Below are 7838 nucleotides of genomic sequence, written 5' to 3' on the forward strand. Positions count from 1 at the left end.
AATAGAATTAGGGGCACGCGTATTGCGGGATGCAGTGTCCATGACCATCTCAGAAGTGTGTAACTTCATAGTGGAGAATAGGGTCTCTTCTGAAACGAGTTCACTAAGAGCACTTTCCAAGGATGGCAGCAGTGAGCGGTGAAGAAGAGAAGCTCGAGTATGCTCAAACTCATCTTGAATTGTCGCATGAAACTCGGCTAGGCACTTGCTATCGCAAAAAGTGATGTACTCAGAGGCATCAACCTTATCCCTTCACTTTGGCTCACATAGTGCTAATTGATTCCAAAGACAAGTCATTTGTGAATAAAAATCAGTAATGCTCTGACCTAATTCCTAGTGCATGTGATGAAGCTTGGTCATAATCTGAAATCACTGAGCAAGAACAGTAGTGCTGTAGCGTTGAGCTAACATGTCCTAGACATCTTTGGCATTGTCAAGATTGCCAAATGTCATGCTAATGGAGAGAACACAAGTGTTGGAGAACAAAGAGATAATCCTGTAATGGATTCTTTTCCATGTGCAGAGGTAGGTAGAGAAAGCCCCAGCGGGTTCCTCTTTTCCAACAAGAGGTTTAGGTTCTTCGCTAGAAACATACTCCCAAAGACAATGTCCTTTGAGCCATCTACTCATATTTTAAGACAAAGCCGGGTAATTGGAGCCATCGAGAATAGTAGGGATAGGTTCGGTAATATCTTTGGTGTTTGGGAGAGTGGTAGGAGGTACGACGAGTATAATCTGGTGTGGTTGGGTGTAGGATAGGTTATGTGAGCCTGGTGAGAGAATTGAATCTGGTGTGGTCGGGTGTATGATAGGGGATATGAGCTTGTTTTTAAGGGTTAGGATCTGGTGTGGCTGAGTGTATAATAAGGAATATAGGCTTGGTTAAAAGGGCTGAGACCTGGTGTGGCTGAGTGTACATCAAGTGTGTGAGCTAAAAAAAAAACAGAAATAATCTAGTGTGGCCGATTGTAGTGTAAACAGGTGAGCTCAAAAAGAAAACTTACAAAGGTGGCGGTGCGTGGCGGCTCCTCTGTGTGCGTGCTTCAACTGGTTTGACAAATCGGCAGCCTCCAATCATGAATCTGAGATTCGTTTATGAAAACGGCTGACAGGGGCGACGCGTGGTGGCTGGCAACGACACATGCAGCGGTGAGAATTTCCACAGAAAGTTGTGGCGGCGCGTGGAGTCTCCTGGTGGCACGTACTTTCTTCAGGCCAGTAGATCGACAACCTCTGATCTGGATTCTGGCGATATTTTTCTGAAAACAGCTGACTAGGCCAGCGCGTGGTGGTCGGCAGCGGTGCGTGAGGCACGTGAATAGTGACACAGAAACTTTCAACGGCGCGTGAGAGTGCGTTGAACTTCAAAACGATGATCTAAGAACTCTGCAGGATAGATTAGACCTTTTTGAGTCTGTTGGTATAATAGTTATACCAAAACAAAATTGAAAAACCCTTTGAATTCCATGGAGAACGTACTGACTTCCTACTTCTCTAGACAAAGCCAAAACTTGGCTCTGATACCATGTAAAAATAACCTAGAGAATATAGGAATAAAACTGAATACTATATTTTTGTGTGTATTGAACTGTATACAAAGAGGCCTATTTATAGTTGAATAAGGCCAGATAAAATAGGAAATACAATCACAGAATTAATGTACAATATTGCAGAATAATATCAATATATATATACATGAAAAATATATTAAATTAGCAATTATGGTGAATATCAAAATATATCCAGAATATATTCTGAATATATTCTAACTCATTATGTGGCTTCGCCATTAGTTCCCGCGCATCGCTCTGACCTTTGATTTTTATCATGTGGTCACTGTATCAACAGTACTAGGTATAGGTCTTCATGTTTTCGAATCAATACCTTGTAAAAGATTGCTCAAAGAAGAGGAGGGTTGGGCTAGGCGAACAATGTGGACCTCAAAATGTAGCTCCATTAATTAATCATAAATCTAGAAAGACAGGGAACTAATAACAAGTCCACCATCACTTTCAATATGTATCTTTATGTTGGGTGGTCCCTCTTATGTGGGGACCACATGGGCTACAACAAAACAAGGAGTTTTGTTTGTAGTAAGATTCTAACACATGGTGAGTGTTTAAGTGAGACACGTAAGACAAAAATAATAAAAAGGAAAAAGGAGTGCTGCGTACAGGGAGAGTGCGGTGCAGGGAGAGAAAAGAAAAGAAAAAGAAAAAAAAAAGGGTTTCGCCTATTCACATCCGTCAGAGATTGGAGGTTCGTTTGTGGTCCGATCTTGATGCAATTTTAGAGTGTTGCTCCTGACGACGAATGCTACGTATTGATTGGTGTTGATCGTTGGAATTCCTCTCCAATCGCTTGGTTGCTAATACCTACTTGGTGAGATCTTTCTTTATTCTTGTTGGAATCCACTTTAGGGTGATGATTTTATGTTTAATCCAAGAATGCATGTATTCTTGATGTGGTGATAACCTCTAGATATTTCTCTAGGGAAGACAAATTGTAAACTCATTATTGTTGATAGTGGAAGATTTAACTGGACTAGGTCCCGTGGTTTTTACCTTCACATTGGAGGGTTTTCCACGTAAAAATCTTGGTGTCTTGCTTGTGGGTTTGCTTGATTATTATTTTGCTATTGTGTTACTATTTAATTTGCACAAAGAGGGGTAGATTAATTCCGATGAGCATCTGAAATTGGTGTTCACCCCTAACAAAGTGATATCAGAGCCTTTGGTTCATTGTTCGTGTGGAGTTCTGTGTGAATTAAATGGAAGAGTCATCTAATAGCATGGTTAAACTCACAGCTTCCAATTATTCAATTTGGAAGACTAGGATGGAAGATATTTTGTATTGCAAGGAATTGTTTGACCCCATTGAGTTGAAAGGTGTCAAACCAGTTGCTGTAACCAACGATGATTGGAAGAAATTGAATAGGAAAGCCGTTGGATATATTAGGCAGTGGGTTGATCAAAGTGTCTTTCATCACGTAGCTAAAGAAGTTGATGCTTATGGTCTTTGGCAGAAGTTAGAGAGTCTTTATGAACGAAAGACTGCTCAAAACAAAGCCTTTGTGATAAGAAGGCTTGTGAATTTGAAGTACAAAGATGGGCATAGTGTTACGGAGCATCTGAGCAATTTTCAGAGAATGTTGAACGAGTTGTCTACCATGAAACTTGCACTAGATGATGAGGTGCAAGCATTACTTGTGTTGAGTTCTTTGCCAGACAGTTGGGAAACCTTGGTGGTGTCACTCAGTAATTCAGCTCCCAATGGTGTGATAACTATGGGTATGGTAAAAGACAGCATGTCCAATGAAGAGGCAAGAAGGAAAGAGCAAGGTATTTCTTCTCATTCAGAGGCACTTGTTATAGAAAGGCGGGGGAGAAGTAAAAGCAGAAAACCTAACAGGTATGACAGTCGTGACAAGTCAAGAGGAAAGTCTTATTCAAAAACAGACATAAAATGTTTTCACTGTGGCAAGCCTGGGCATATAAGAAGAGATTGCAGAAAGTTTAAGAGGGAACAGTTGAAAGGAAAAGACGAAGAACGCCAAGAAGAAAAAGACACTGCAGCAGTTGCATCTAATGGTGATGTGGTATTTGTTTTTGATGAAGCTTATGCTAATCTCGCATGTGATGAATCTATGTGGGTAGTTGATACAGCAGCATCTTTTCATATTACTCCACATAGAGATTTCTTCTCTTCCTACACCAGTGGCGATTTTGGTTGGGTTAGGATGGGAAATGAAGCAAAGTGTAAAGTTGTGGGCATGGGAGATATACAGCTAGAAACCAGCATTGGGTGCAAATTGATTCTCAAGGATGTCAGACATGTTCCTGAAATGCGCTTCAACTTGATTTCTATTGGGAAACTTGATGATGAAGGCTACCACAATTACCTTGGAGGTGGACAGTGGAAACTGAGCAAGGGTTCTCTTATCTTAGCCAGGGGAAAGAAGACCAACACTCTCTACAAGACAGCTGCAAGACTAGTCAAGGGAGATGCGATTGTTGTTGAGAATGAAAACTCCACTGAGCTATGGCACAAGAGGCTTGGTCACATGAGTGAGAAGGGACTTCAGATTCTCGCCAAGGAACAGCTCCTACCTAATAATAAAGGTACGTCACTAACGCCCTGTACTCATTGTCTTGTTGGAAAACAAAGAAGAGTTTCATTTCAAAAATCCTCTTCATCAAGAAAGTCTAATATTCTTGATTTAGTTCACACTGATGTCTGCACTATGAACACTAAAACTCTAGGTGGTGCACTTTATTATGTAACTTTTATTGATGACCACTCTAGAAAGGTATGGGTGTTTGCTTTGAAAACCAAAGATCAGGTATTGGGTATGTTCAAAGTCTTTCATATGAAGGTTGAAAGAGAAACTGGAAGGCAGTTAAAATGCGTCCGTGCAGACAATGGTGGTGAATACAGAGGACCGTTTGAAGAGTATTGCAAAAGCCATGGGATCAGGCTTGAGAAAACTGTGCCCAAGACTCCGCAGCATAATGGCGTAGCAGAGAGAATGAACAGAACCATCTGTGAGAGAATCAGGTGTATGCTCTCTCATGCAAAATTGCCTAAACATTTTTGGGGTGAGGCAATGAGGACAGCAGTTGACTTGATAAATCTTTCTCCTTCAGTTCCTTTGGATGGTGACATTCCTCAAAGGGTTTGGACAGGGAAAGATGTTTCTTTTGAGCACTTGAGAGTGTTTGGCTGCAGGGCATTCGTCCATATTCCTAGAGATGAGAGGTTAAAGCTTGATAGCAAAGTCAAGCAATGTATCTTCATGGGTTATGGGCATGAGGAGTTTGGTTACAGATTGTGGGATCCAGTTAATAAGAAAATCATACGAAGCAGAGATGTCGTATTCTTTGAAGATCAAACTATTGAAGACTTGGATCAGGAAAAGGCAGAGTCTCTCAGTGAATATCGTGTTGATTTGGATCCAGTTATTCCTCCTTGTGTGATGCATGATGAACACATGGGAGATGTACAAGAAGAACAGGTTGATATAGTTGGTGAAAATGATGAGCCTACAATTGATAATGTGGAGTCAGAAGAGCATCTAGAGCAAGCTTCTTCAGAACCAGCCGCTGAGATTCAGTTGAGAAGATCTACCAGAAACCGACAGCCTTCCAGAACGTATTCAGTCAATGAGTATGTGTTACTTTCTGATGGGGGAGAGCCAAAAAGTTATCAAGAGGTTATGCTACATGACCAGAAAAATCAATGGTTAGAAGCCATGCAAGACGAGATGAAATCCTTGCATGAGAATCACACATATGATTTGGTGGAATTGCCTAAGGGTAAGAGAGCACTCAAGAATAAATGGGTGTTCAGATGCAAGATTGAACCAAACAGATCACAGCCAAGGTACAAGGCGCGACTAGTTGTAAAGGGTTTCGGTCAAAAGAAGGGCATTGATTTTGATGAAATTTTCTCACCCGTGGTAAAGATGTCTTCTATCGGAGTTGTTTTGAGTTTGGCTGCCAAAATGAATTTGGAGATCGAACAGCTTGATGTGAAGACTGCTTTCCTTAATGGTGACTTGGAGGAGGAAATTTATATGGAGCAACCAGAGGGGTTCACAGCTAAAGGTAAAGAACACTTAGTGTGTCGGTTGAAAAAGAGCTTGTACGGACTCAAGCAAGCACCGAGACAGTGGTATAAGAAGTTTGATTCTTTTATGGTTGATCATGGATATGAGAGAACTATAGCAGATCATTGTGTGTTTGTGAAGAAATTCTCTGATGGAGAATTTATTATTCCCTTGCTGTATGTGGACGACATGTTGATTGTTTGTCGTGACACTAGTAAAATTGACAGACTGAAGAAAGAATTGAGTAAGTCCTTTGCTATGAAGGACTTGGGACCCGCAAAGCATATTTCTGGTATGAAGATCTCTCGTGATAGGAAGAAAAGAAAATTGTGGCTATCACAAGAGAGTTATATCGAGAAGGTATTGGACAGGTTCAACATGAGTAAGGCAAAACCAGTGAGCTCTACACTTGCAGGGCATTTGAAGTTAAGTTCAAAGCAAAGTCCTACAAGTGAGAAAGAAAAAGATGAAATGAAGAAAGTGCCTTACGCATCAGCCGTGGGTAGCTTGATGTACGCCATGGTGTGTACGAGACCTGATATCACTCATGCAGTTGGAGTTGTCAGTCGATTCCTTTCTAATCCTGGCAAAGAACATTGGGCAGCTGTGAAATGGATTCTCAGATATCTTAGAGGTACTTTGAGAGTATGTTTGTGCTTCGGCAGTGGTCAACAGGTGCTTGATGGGTTTACAGACGCAGATATGGCTGGGGATATTGATTCTAGAAAATCTACTTCAGGGTACCTGATTACTTATTCAGGGGGAGCAGTGTCATGGCAGTCCAGATTGCAGAAGTGTGTTGCTTTGTCTACCACAGAGGCAGAGTACATTGATATCACTGAAGCGGCCAAAGAATTGTTATGGATGAAAAAGTTCTTACAAGAACTGGGTCTACAGCAAGAGAGGTATGTACTTTACTGTGACAGTCAGAGTGCCATCCATCTTAGTAAGAATTCAACTTTCCATTCAAGATCGAAACATATTGATGTTAAGTGTCATTGGATTCGTGATGCACTGGAGGATAAGCTGTTGCAGATTGAGAAAATCCATACTGATGACAATGGGTCAGATATGATGACAAAACCGTTGCCTATGCAAAAGCTTGAAATTTGCAGAAGCACGGCGGGCTTGGTGGAGCCCCCCACATAGACGGGAGGGGGAGATTTGTTGGGTGGTCCCTCTTATGTGCGGACCACATGGGCTACAACAAAACAAGGAGTTTTGTTTGTAGTAAGATTCTAACACATGGTGAGTGTTTAAGTGAGACACGTAAGACAAAAATAATAAAAAGGAAAAAGGAGTGCTGCGTACAGGGAGAGTGCGGTGCAGGGAGAGAAAAGAAAAGAAAAAGAAAAAAAAAAGGGTTTCGCCTATTCACATCCGTCAGAGATTGGAGGTTCGTTTGTGGTCCGATCTTGATGCAATTTTAGAGTGTTGCTCCTGACGACGAGTGCTACATATTGACTGGTGTTGATCATTGGAATTCCTCTCCAATCGCTTGGTTGCTAATACCTACTTTGTGAGATCTTTCTTTATTCTTGTTGGAATCCACTTTAGGGTGATGATTTTATGTTTAATCCAAGAATTCATGTATTCTTGATATGGTGATAACCTCTAGATATTTTTCTAGGGAAGGCAAATTGTAAACTCATTATTGTTAATAGTGGAAGATTTAACTGGACTAGGTCCCATGGTTTTTACCTTCGCATTGGAGGGTTTTCCACGTAAAAATCTTGGTATCTTGCTTGTGGATTTGCTTGATTATTATTTTGCTATTGTGTTACTATTTAATTTGCACAAAGAGGGGTAGATTAATTCCGCTGAGCATCTAAAATTGGTGTTCACCCCTAACACTTTAGTCTTCTAATTAATAGATACATTCTATTACATATGGTTGCTTCTAAGTTTATGTATACCTCATGAAATATTAGGTCTAAGCTTTGACCTTTTTTTAATGCAAATAATTTTTTGGGATCATGTCGACTTGCACGGGCCACGGAAGAAATGATTTTCATGTTGTCATGGCGATCTAATTAGGGAGAAGTCCCAAATACCCTAGTTATACAAGAAATGTGGAAGAAAATTATCAACACACTACAAAAAAAACAATTTTTTTCTCACTGGAGTTTTCTGACGTGTCAGGGTGTCTGACACGTCAGAAAAATTTTCTGACTTGGCGTTTCTGACGCATGTCGATTGTCAGAAACATAGATGTCAGGAAAAAAAATTT

The sequence above is a fragment of the Corylus avellana genome, chromosome ca2 (assembly GCF_901000735.1).
Source record: "Corylus avellana chromosome ca2, CavTom2PMs-1.0".
Taxonomy (NCBI): Eukaryota; Viridiplantae; Streptophyta; class Magnoliopsida; order Fagales; family Betulaceae; genus Corylus; species Corylus avellana.